This window comes from Lampetra fluviatilis, chromosome 30 (assembly GCF_964198595.1).
Source record: "Lampetra fluviatilis chromosome 30, kcLamFluv1.1, whole genome shotgun sequence".
Taxonomy (NCBI): domain Eukaryota; kingdom Metazoa; phylum Chordata; class Hyperoartia; order Petromyzontiformes; family Petromyzontidae; genus Lampetra; species Lampetra fluviatilis.
Genome location: NC_136304.1, coordinates 8,659,715 through 8,671,598, shown reverse-complemented (window position 1 = coordinate 8,671,598; position 11,884 = coordinate 8,659,715).

The window sequence follows — 11,884 nt, the reverse complement described above, 5'->3', positions numbered from 1 at the left end:
TCCACCGCAATAATGGGAACGCGGCTTCTGCGTGGGATTTTGCGCCGCTGTGAATAATTCTGAAACCGCCAACATTATCTCTGCTTCTTCACGTTTCCGGCGCCCTGACCAATGAACTACCCCACGTGACCATTCCAGTTAAAGCCCCCAGAGTTGAAGCACGCGCGGTGACAACCAGCGTCACGAGCATCAACAATAGCCCGCAGATGTGACCCGCGAAAGGCACTTTGAGTGGTATGGGGGAGGGGAAATGGGGGGGGGGCGGGGGAGAGAGATATGGCCCACGCAGACGAAAGAGAGATAAAGCAGAGAGATGAGAGAGCTGTAAAATATCGAGATTAGTGGACGGCAGGATGGTGGCAGCGCAGAGGCAATGTGCTCGCCTCGCAGCAAGACGACTCATGGTTCCATTTCCGACTCGGGTGCTTTTCCGTAAAGAGGTTTCAGTTTTTTAGTTTCATTTATTAGGTATAACGCTATTAGGTATAACCCTATTAGGTATAACCCTATTAGATATAAGCCCATGGAGGTTTGTCTGTTCTCTCCCCCTATCGTGCGTGGGGCTTCTTCGGATGCTCCCGTTTCCCCCCATCGCTAAAACAAGTGATTCCACGTAACTGGTATTGGCCAAACGTTCCGATGGTGAACATTGAACAGGCCAAATTGGTCATTTGCGAACACGTGGCTTGACCCTCTTGAGAGCGAGTACTGAGACTCAGTGAGACATTCATGGGAAAGTAAGGGTCTTTGTTATGGATTGCCATATTATGGAGACATACCGTATGTAATTATAATTACTACTCCTGATAACAATACTAATATAGACTAACAGCGGCATGTTTCATCCCTTCGTCAATCCTCTGCTGGATGAAGCCCTCACGCTGTCTCGTTTATGGGGGGTTGCTTGACCACAGTTCACCACACTGGTCAGTGCGGGTACATCTGTTAATCTAAATTAAGTATTGGTTGTACATCACTGGTACCCCACACCCCCCCTCTCTCTCTCTCTCTCTCCCATTGCCTCCTCCCCCCTTTCTTACCTATACAACCTCTTGTCACGGCAGCTCTCTCGCCAACTTCAGCATTTTCTTGCTGTGGTTTTCCCACCTGATGAAGATCGCTTGTGTTGCGATCGAAACGTCGTGATTTGTTTTATTGTATTTCATTTCTACCTACGTGACTTAACCGAAAGAACCAAAGAGACAAGAGTATGTAATAAGTAACTAAACAACAACTTCTTTTTTGTTTTACCATGTAAGTAAGTAATACACAATTCAAGGTCATCTGCCTCGGGGTCTTGTGAATCATTTTTGTTTCTGAACTATGTCAGGGCTGACAGCTTCTGCACTGATTGAAAACCCTCTTCATCACTTACATTGATACGCTGCCTTGATAATTAATCACATTATTTGGTGATGCGTTGGCAGTGGGAACAAAAACAACTCAACACGTTCGTCAATAACAAGGCCATACAATTAAAAATAAAGAAAAATTCAGTTTCAGTTGCATTTATTTGGTATAGCCCTGTGAGCCATTCGGCTCTTGAATCGGGTGCAACCGCAACAAACGAAAAACAAAAACATGAACAAGAAAACATCTTCAAGTGACTATGCGCAAATAGAAAAATCCAGGAAAAAACTGCAAAGTCTTCCAGAAAAAAGCACCGTACACCAACGCTGTGCAAAAATCCCAGTGGGGTGCAAGTCAAACAACAACAACAACAACCACAAGACAACTTAGATTAAAGCCATCATTCTAACTCCGTACTACAAAAATAAGCGACGTTTCGGGAAATGACCCATCTTCATCGCACATTATTAAGTTCAGCTGTACTGAAGCACTCCGTACTGCCTTTGTTCAAGCACTGCCACATGGAGGACTCTGAAACACGAGAAGAGCTGCCGTCATTAGAAGACAGTCACTGAACCAAACTCAAACAACAATTGGTGAGATATAACTACGCTACATACAAAACAGCAGAATGTGTATACCGAGGGCAACTATTAAAGGTAGATCGGAATCAAACACATGTAAGTGATATACAGAATTTTCAATAGTTTTCTCAAATTGACATTCAGAACATATATACTATATCAAATTAGTCTTACTGAAGACATTTTTCCAGAAATTACATTAAACTCGAACATTCCCTTATTTTGCAAAACATGACACATTTTCCCCATGACTAACCCCTAACCCCAAGCCCAACACGCGTGTATAGAGCCCTGGGATATATCAGTAGATCTGTATCATTACCACTGGATATGGCAAGAAAGCTTCCACAAAGCAAATTCAGGATGCAAAATGTGTCGTCGGATCTGGCGTGGAATGTGAGTGATGTTTCCTGAACCTCGCGGAGACGAATGGCGGGGTGGGGGGGTGCGGGTGGGGGGGTGAGGGCGGGTGGGGGGAGTAGGGTGGGAAGTCCAAGCCCTGCCTCTTCAACAAGGGTTGGTGGATCACGAAGAGATTTGTCAAACTTCCAGACGTGCTGGGGTGCGAGGCAGCCAGGAGATGGCGATGGCAGTAAAGCAAATAGGTTCGGGAAAACACGCGTGCGTAAGAATGAGTGTCACGGCCCTCGTGTAAAGAAAGCGTCGTGGATTTTCTCCGGGTTCTCTGACTTCCTCCCAAAATGGAGTTCATAGGCAAGCATCTCAATGTTAGCAGGAAATATAGTCTTGAGACTCAGCGAGGCTTTCCTTCCGGATCACACTTCATCACACTTCACAGTCTTACCACGAGCCGACTCGGACCAAACCACTCGAATTGCGTCCGATCTGGTCGGATCTCGGAAGCTAAGCGAGACTGAGCTTGAGTCAGTGACCAGTTTGGATACCTGTTAACCTCTTATCAGTGCCCTACCTCATTACAGACAAATTCAGACCTTACTGGTCACCCCGTGCCCTTATAAATCTGAACGTTCATCCTACAAAGTCCCATCACAAGGGAGAAACACAAACAAATAGACAATCACCACCACTGCACTCACCACTAGTACACCCACCACTACAAACCTGTCAACCCCTTATCAGTGCCCTACCTCATTACAGACAAATTCAGACCTTACTGGTCACCCCGTGCCCTTATAAATCTCAACGTTCATCCTACAAAGTCCCATCACAAGGGAGAAACACAAACAAATAGACAATCGCCACCACTGCACTCACCACTAGTACACCCACCACTACAAACCTGTCAACCCCTTATCAGTGCCCTACCTCATTACAGACCAATTCAGACCTTACTGGTCATCTCGTGCCCTTATAAATCTCAACGTTCATCCTACAAAGTCCCATCACAAGGGAGAAACACAAACAAATAGACAATCGCCACCACTGCACTCACCACTAGTACACCCACCACTACAAACCTGTCAACCCCTTATCAGTGCCCTACCTCATTACAGACCAATTCAGACCTTGCTGGTCATCTCGTGCCCTTATAAATCTCAACGTTCATCCTACAAAGTCCCATCACAAGGGAGAAACACAAACAAATAGACAATCGCCACCACTGCACTCACCACTAGTACACCCACCACTACAAACCTGTCAACCCCTTATCAGTGCCCTACCTCATTACAGACCAATTCAGACCTTATTGGTCATCTCGTGCCTTTATAAATCTCAACGTTCATCCGACAAAGTCCCATCACAAGGGAGAAACACAAACAAATAGACACATTATTATTTATTTATTGCGCCTATTGAAACGGCTGTACGCCGTATGGACCTGGAAAACGCAATTTCCCCGTACAAGAACAGGGGTTGGCCGTGTGGGTTGACACGGTATGAGTTTGTGGTGATGGAAAGTGCGCTTCTTTGTTGCTGTTTTTCGACGTTCACGTGAATCCCCCGTCACTCTTGCAAAGTGACACTCGTCCCTGCCACCTCTCGAGGTCTCTCTGCTCGTGAAATAAACTCGCAGCCCGTACTCGGCGCAATGAAATCGAGTGCACGATCGCCCCCAGTGGCCAGTATTAGTATAGCAGTGGAAATGTCGACGTCGTCGAAATCTGAGAATAAGTTTCCCCCTATTTTTCTGGTAACAAAACAGCTGTTAAGATGTTAAAACACCAAACTGAAACCTATTTACAAGGAATCATGTCTGCATTAACCACATTGCTTGTGGTCAGAATGCAAACAAAAAACATACTCTGATGACACTGGTCAACAAAAAAAAAACCATTTTTTTCTGGCCTGGACTTTTGCAGCTGTTTTAGACTAATTTCAGGGTGCTGATTCCAAATCTGTTCTCAGATTTGCTCTATCACATCTCATTTTATGATATAGGCATACCCCATTTTCATTGATTTTACCCGAAATTAACTCTGTCACTTATGATTGCAAGTTGTTGCGAGTCAATGGCTGCTTTAGTGTTAAAATATGGTGCTGTATTTTTAGGATAGTGTGTTTATGATATAATTTTATGTAGATATCCACATTTATTTAATATTTTTCTTCTGCAGTTTTTTTTTAATGAAAATGCAATATTTGATATCTCAAAAACCTGATGTGATAGACAACAACTGATGCCAGATTTGTAATCAGCACCCCAAAATTACCTTTAACCCGTTGAAATACCTTATGCCAGAAAAAGTGTGTTGACCAGTGTAATATATGCATTGTCTTTGAGCATGATTGGTCCACACCAGAGACAGCTTTCTTTGGAGCCTCGTCTCAAACGGTGTTAGACCAGAGGACGCCGTCTAACACCGGAGGTCCCATGATGCTGTCGAAATCGTAATGCTTTTACATGATTAATACACTCCAGCACTAAAGTACTAATCGTAATAACAAGTCCCTGCGGGTGGGCTGGTAGGAACGAACAAATGAATGGCTATAATAAAATGAAATGGCGGGGGTACGATATGAAGGGAGAGTTTGAGGCCTAGTTCTAGGCTTTAGGCCTAGCTGTAGGCTTTAGGCCGCTGTGAGTTAATTTTGAATTTAAATGTTTTAATTAAAAACTATCTCAGGGAATTATAAGGGAATGTTACACTTGTTTAGCCAGGAAAGCCTCACTGAGTCTAAAGGTTTTTGTAGGGTCCTGCCAAGTGTTTGCAGTAGGGGGCGATGTTGCTACACCTAATCGGACATCGGACGGACGGACGGACGATATAATCTATTGTAGGCTGGTTTCACTTCGTTCCTACCAGTAATAACAACACTAAAGACACCGGAATGCATCCGATCTCATCAAATGTTGTAAGCTCAGCAGGGTGCAGAGCATTGCTTGGTGCACGAGCGATCACCACCCGTAAAACACGCGCTATAGGCTGCGCGTTTGTTGTTGTTGTGTTTAGTTTGTTGTCCTTCCCCCGCAACTCCGATTACCACGGTTGGCTACGTACGGCGCGAAAGAAGTCCACCATACATATACTGTAAACATCATACAGGCATACTCTTAGTTTTTTCGGTAAAGTCACGTAGGTAAAAAAATGAAATGAAAATTAATAAAAGTAGTAATAGAAATAAAACAATAAAAAATCACGACGTTTCGGAGGCAACACAAGTCTCCGAAACGTCGTGATTTTTTATTATTTTATTTCTATTATTACTTTTATAAATTTTAATTTCATTTTTTTTACCTACGTGACTTTACCGAAAAAACCAAGAGCATGAATCCTTGCAGTCACGAAAGCTTCAAATCTAGAATCATACAGGCAGAGAGAACATTTGGAGACAAATCGATTATTCTCCAACGTCTCTGTTTACCACCACCAATCCGCACAGACCGGCGTAGGGAGGCGTGGATAGTCTCTCATCCAGCAGTGGATAGAGAAGGCTGTACGTGTACAGAGCGTCTAATAAATGCGATTGCATATGAAGGTGGTGTACAGGAACAGCGGGCATGCAGCAGTACGTCGTTTATATCAGCAAGCCAGGCAGTTAATAACATACATAGGACACATGGAGTTCAGGACGGACGAGGAGCCGATAGCGCGGGAGGCAGGCGGCAGGGAGTTCCAGACAATGGGAACAGCAGAGGAGAATGAGAGAAAACTGAAAATGTAATAAAAGTTGAATAGTTCGCAAATAAACAGGAAGAGATCCACGCTTGTGATTGCACCGTGGGAGATAGAAAGGAACAAGAAAAGCTGTATCGCGTGTGGACCAATCAACTTCAAGGACAGTGCATATCATTATCATTATCAGAGTTGTTTATTGTTGTTTGACTGCTTGTGTTGTGGTTATTGCAAACATGATCCCTTGTATAAAGGTGTCAGTTTTTGTACCAGTTGAAAAGGTAGAAACCTATTACTATAGAAAGGAACACTTTGATCAGGGGCATCGAATTCGACTTTGGGAAGTGTGTTTGTGCAGGACAGGCCCACAGCATGAAGTGATGATGGCAGATGGGCGAGACTGGTGACGAAATGGCAGCCAAAGGGAAAGGAGAGAACGCGCCTGCGAGGATGACCACTGCGGAGATGGAGCGATGAGATCAGCCCATGTGCAGGAGCGACGTAGATTGTGCCATCGCCGGACCGTACGGCGATGACACAGGGAGGCTTCAATCCGGCAGTGGAGCATTCGTGATTGATGCATTGATAGTACAAATTGAAAGCATGATGGATGATTATTATGTTGTACGATGATGATGACTGGACAATGTTGATGAATGAGTGGTTGACGATTGATGAGTGTGATGATGATGATTGAAAAATGGATGATTGATGGGTTCGTTGATGATGGCCGATGGATTATTGATGATCGGATGACAATAGATAATGATGAATGACATTGATTGGATAATTGTTTATTTATCTCCAGTTATCGTGTGGATGATTAAGGAATAATGATGGTGATAGATGTATTGTCGACGATGGAGATGACGATGATGGTGGTGATCATAATGATGATGCTGCTGCGGATGATGGAATTGTCTGTTTAGTCCCTACGTACTGACGTCACGCCAGGCTCGACTCTCGAAACACATTGTCCTGCGGAGGGAGCTGGTAGGATCGTTGGGTTGCTCGGTCAATGGCCACGGTTAACGGCGGCGTGGTGTATTCCGCAAATATGCCCGACTGTGAGGGCGGGCACAAGCCGGTGTGAGTAGGTTAAACGTTTAAGGGCACAAAGGGGTGACCAGCCCCTCCCCACCCAGCCCTACCCCTCCCACCCCCCACCCAGCCCCTCCCCACCCAGCCCCTTCCCACCCTCCCCACCCAGCCCCTCCCCACCCAGCCCCTCCCCACCCTCTTCTCCCAACCCAGCCCCACCCTCCCCACCTTCCCCTCCCCACCCAGCCCCTCTCTCCCTCCCCACCCAGCCCCTCCCCACCCTCCCCTCTCCACCCAGCCCCACCCCTCCCATTTTTGGATGCACGACGGACGGACACAATAATCCCCTGTGGGCTGGTGGAACCAGGAGGTTCCTACCAGTATAAATATATATATAAATATGCTGCTGCGCCGGATATTTTGGGCAACTGTGTTGACAAGTCGAGATACATTTATTTGCCCAGATTGAGTTGAAAAACGAAACAGGTTTTCCCATATGTATGTTCACATTAGTTATTTGCTTGATGAATTTCTCCTGAATCTCTTCTCAAAAGAAATAACAAACGTATTGTTTTCGTTATCTTTTTAAACTCCGTATGTGATCGCTGAGACAGCAAAATACGTACCATGGTATACGTCTCACAACTAAATGGATGTCACAATTCAATCGCAGTTCACTTCAATAAATATTGTCTATTTCAAAAAACGATTTTAAAAGAGCACAATCAATATCACAGTTCGATCACAATTCAGTGACGCAAGCTGACAGTGCAAAAGCAACCTCACAATCAAACGTTCACATCCTTAAGAACTTCAACCAGTATATATACAAGGACTGTTTTCCTGGAATTTCTCTTACTTGATGCAGCAGTCGTGGCTGTGACGGTTCCACCTGAAGACGGAAGCTTGTGGTGCCTCCGAAACGTCGTGATTTTTATTTTATTTTTTATTTTACTTTTATTAATTTTAATTTTTTACCTACGCGACTTTACCGAAATAACCTAAGAATATGAATCCTTGCAGTGACGAAAGCTTCAAATCTAGAACTTCTTGTTGTGTTGAGTTTGTTGTCCTTCCCCCGCACCTCCGATTATCACGGTTGGCTACGTACGGTGCGAACGAAGTTCAACATACACAAAACTGGCCCCAGACATGGGAATGTGGAACTTCAATCGCTGACGTAGGGCCGCCAAGGGAACAGAGGGCTGCCGCATTGCTCGTTCGAGAGGTCAGACCCCATTATGATATCAGCTGTGGTCAAATAAATTCAGAGAATCGTTGACCAAATCATCCTGAATGCGACCGATCTCGTCAGGTATCGGACGCTAAGCTGCGTTGAGCCGGGTTACCACTCGGATGGGAGACTGCTTGAGGACACCGGGTGGCGTAGACATCAGGGACGTGCGGTCAGGGGAGGCAGGGGAGGCAGAGCCTCACCTGTCAAACTCCAATAAAAATAGCTGTTGAAAAAGAGAAAATAGTAAAATAAATATTAAGATTTTTCTACTGATCTGTGTTATGAATGTCATTTCTGTACGATTCCAATCATTTATATAGTGAAAATCGCCAAATTTGCGGAGCTCCGCTGCAAATACAGGAAGAGACGAGCGGTGAGGCAGCGACGAGCTCAGCCTCCCCTCTGATTGCGCAACCCCTCAGTAACTGGATGGAGCGCGGGCAATGTTACTATGTCACCAATGTAATGTTTGTAGACCCCTTCATTTCATGTCCTCGCCTTCCATTCTCCAGCTAACTTATTTCACGTACGTGTATAAAAAATATTTAGGCTCGCTGGTCTCGTCATGAAACTGCAATGAAAAAGCACCAGGGGAGGCAGCTATCACATCTGCCTCACTGAGGGGGACGTGGCTAACACGCCCCCCTCCGTGAGGCCACGCCCCCTCAGTGAGACCACGCCCCCTCAGTGTGTGACACGAGCCAGTGCCTCCCCAGCCATTGACCTCACCGCACGTCACTTGTTGACATGCGCTGCGAGGTAACCATCCGATGGCAGCACAGCAATGGATTTTCAATCCATCTGTGTGGAGCTGTCCGTGTTATCCCCTCGCGTTCTCCGGGCTCTCTGGGTTTATTTGCCCCACCTGCACGCGAATTCACCGCGACGTAGCAGCGGAGGCTCTCCCGAAAATACTCTCGAAGACTCCAGAGGAACTCATTCCCATCACGGCGATGACCACGGGTTTAACGCGGCAGCAACGTTAGTCGGTGTGTTTTTTTTTGTTAAATATCTCGCGAGCCACATTGCGAGATTTCATTGCGTGAGACGTCATCCGCCTACAATTCACGCGCGCGCACTTCGAGCGCCGGCGAGCGCGCTTTGAAATGCGAATATAGCGGCTGTTTTGTCATTGTGGTGGCGGTGGTGGTTGTTGTTGTTGTCGTGAAGAGCCGGGAAGTGGTCCCAAGCGTTCGACTTCCCACTCATCCTCCCACCCTTCCTCCAGTGCGTGGACCGGTTGAGTCATAGCCACTGTGACTCAACACACGCGCTCACCACTCATTCAGACTCGTACTCTCACGCGTACCAACTTACACACAACACAAAGGTCCCCCGTGTAGCCTTAACAGACTTTTGGGGCAAAGTGCTGTTAGCGAGCACCTACGAAGGCCGGCACGGCACACGAGGCGTCCAAACGCATTCACCGACACACTCATTTTGCATGTATGCCGAACTTCTTTCGCACCGCACGTAGCAAACCGCGCTAATTGGCACGAGACCACCAACTCACATCCCGGGCAGCTGATTCGACAGTGATTCTCAAGTTCCGGCTCGAAGTTCTGAAATCGGGGTGAATCTTAAGACCAAGTATGTATCTGTTAGCAGAGAAATACTTAACAGAGATTATACTTAAATTTTGATTTAAAGCTTTCGTGACTGCAGGGATTCATATTCTTGGTTCTTTCGGTAAAGTCACGTAGAAGGGAAATAATAAAATAAGATAAATATAAAATAAAAATTCTCACGACGTTTCGACTGCAACACAAGCAATCATCATCAGGTGATGATTGACTTTACCGAAAGAACCAAGAATATAGAAATACTTGCAACCTAGCCTGGGTCTTATCCTGCATCTGCTCTAGTGCTTCCAATCTGCAAACGAATCGTCACCATCATCACCATCAGCGACGATCTATCCACCGCTGAATAAAGGTCTCCCCAAGTTTCGCCATCTCTCACGCTACTAAAGATGCAACACTCTTTCTGCCACCAGCGTGGACGGCACCATGTTTGCCACGTGACTTTTCTTTCGTGTTGTGCGCGGTGCTTTTTAGTACCACAGCGCGTGGATTTGCAGCGTTTATTTTCATTTGTTTGCTGGTGACTTTGTGTATTTCATATCGAAATTGCCTCCAGTGCTTTTGCTGCTGGCGGCAATAAAAGTTGTGTTAAAAGTCAAAAGTCTTGCACTTGCTCCCGAGCCGATCCATCGCTCCATCTCTGCGGTGCACCTCCTCTTGGTCGTGTTCCATCTTTCGGCTGCCACGCCATCGGTCGTCTCGGTCGCCAGGCCATCATTACATCAAGCGAAGGGTCCCCCTACCCAAACAATCAATATTATACTCTTTGGTTATTTTGGTACAGTCACGTAGGTTTAAAATAAAGTAAATCACGACGCAACAAAAAAGTGTGGATTCCTGCAGTCACGAAAGCTTCAAATCAAGAATCAATGTTTCTCAGTTGCGTTTGTCTGATCTGTTTCTTTCTCTAGCTCGGCGTATTTGCCAAGCATGCATCCCTGCCACGAGATACTTCCCACGTTTTTCAACGTTTGCTCCATTTTGTGTCAGTACCCATATTACTCTCTGATTGAACAATTGTCAGTGAAGCAGTGCTCTGCCGATGTCATTGCCACGTGTGTCTGCAATACACAGGGGCGCCCGTGTGACGACACCGCGTTACGTGTTTAGAAATGATCAGGCGCGTGAAGCGTGCACCTTCATTTGTATTAGAATGGAAATAAATTACAATATAATTTTAGTATCATTACGCTTGTTTGCCCAGGTAAGTAGCAACGAGTCTCAATATTGATCTCGTCTTTACAGTCGAGGGTGATGGTTGTCTCCCAATTAATGTTATTTGCAAGTCTTTTACTGGTAGGAACCTCCTGGTTACACCAGCCCACAGGGGATTATTGTGTCCGTCCGTCCGTCGTGCAGGGAGGGGCTGGGTGGGGAGGGAGGGGCTGGGTGGGGAGGGGCTGGGCTGGGTGGGGAGGGTGGGGCTGGTGGGGGTGGGAGGGGTGAGGCTGGGTGGGGAGGGGCTGGTCACCCCGTGGTGCCCTTATAAAACTCAACGTTTAACCTACTCACGCCGGCTTGTGCCCGCCCTCACAGTCGGGCATATTTGCGGAATACACCACGCCGCCGTTGACCCCGGCCATTGACCGAGCAACCCAACGTTCCTACCAGCTCCCTCCGCAGGAATGTGTTTTAAATGTGGAAAATTTGGACCACTACACACAATGAAATCTTTTTTTCGAACATCACGGGGGTCTGTTACGTGCAGCGTGGAGCAGATGGAGCGCCGTGTGTACGGTGAATACCCTCCCCGTTCTCCACACTATGAACCTCTGAAACCAGTGGCGACGCCATCTGATATATCGTTCCTCTATACCAGGGGTAGGGAACCTTTTTTTCTGCCAAGGGCCATTTGGATATTTATAACATCATTCGTGGGCCATACAAAATTATCAACTTAAAAATTAGCCCGTTTTATTTGGTCAAGCATTTCATTAACTCACCCCTAATGTGATGGCTGGAACTGCTTCTCTTTGGTGAGGCGTGTGATGTTTGCTGGTGTTGATGATGTTGCTGCTACTCGCAACTGCTTTTCCAGGTTTGCTCCTAGTT